The following is a 200-nucleotide window of genomic DNA, read 5'->3' on the forward strand; positions in this document are numbered from 1 at the left end:
AACAGGACGCAATCATGTCTTTAATAACCAGATCCAATATTTATATGCACATTTCCAGTCTTATTATTAAAGTTTGTGTGATTCCATCCTATGTGACTCTTTCTTTAAAACAAAAAAATTAAAGGCTTTGAAGCTTGCTTTATTTAAAAGTAAACACAATGTTTATTGTTTAAAAGCATCAAAAATGTGTCAAAGACCCC

This window comes from Oryzias melastigma, linkage group LG5 (genome assembly GCF_002922805.2).
Source record: "Oryzias melastigma strain HK-1 linkage group LG5, ASM292280v2, whole genome shotgun sequence".
Lineage (NCBI taxonomy): Eukaryota > Metazoa > Chordata > Actinopteri > Beloniformes > Adrianichthyidae > Oryzias > Oryzias melastigma.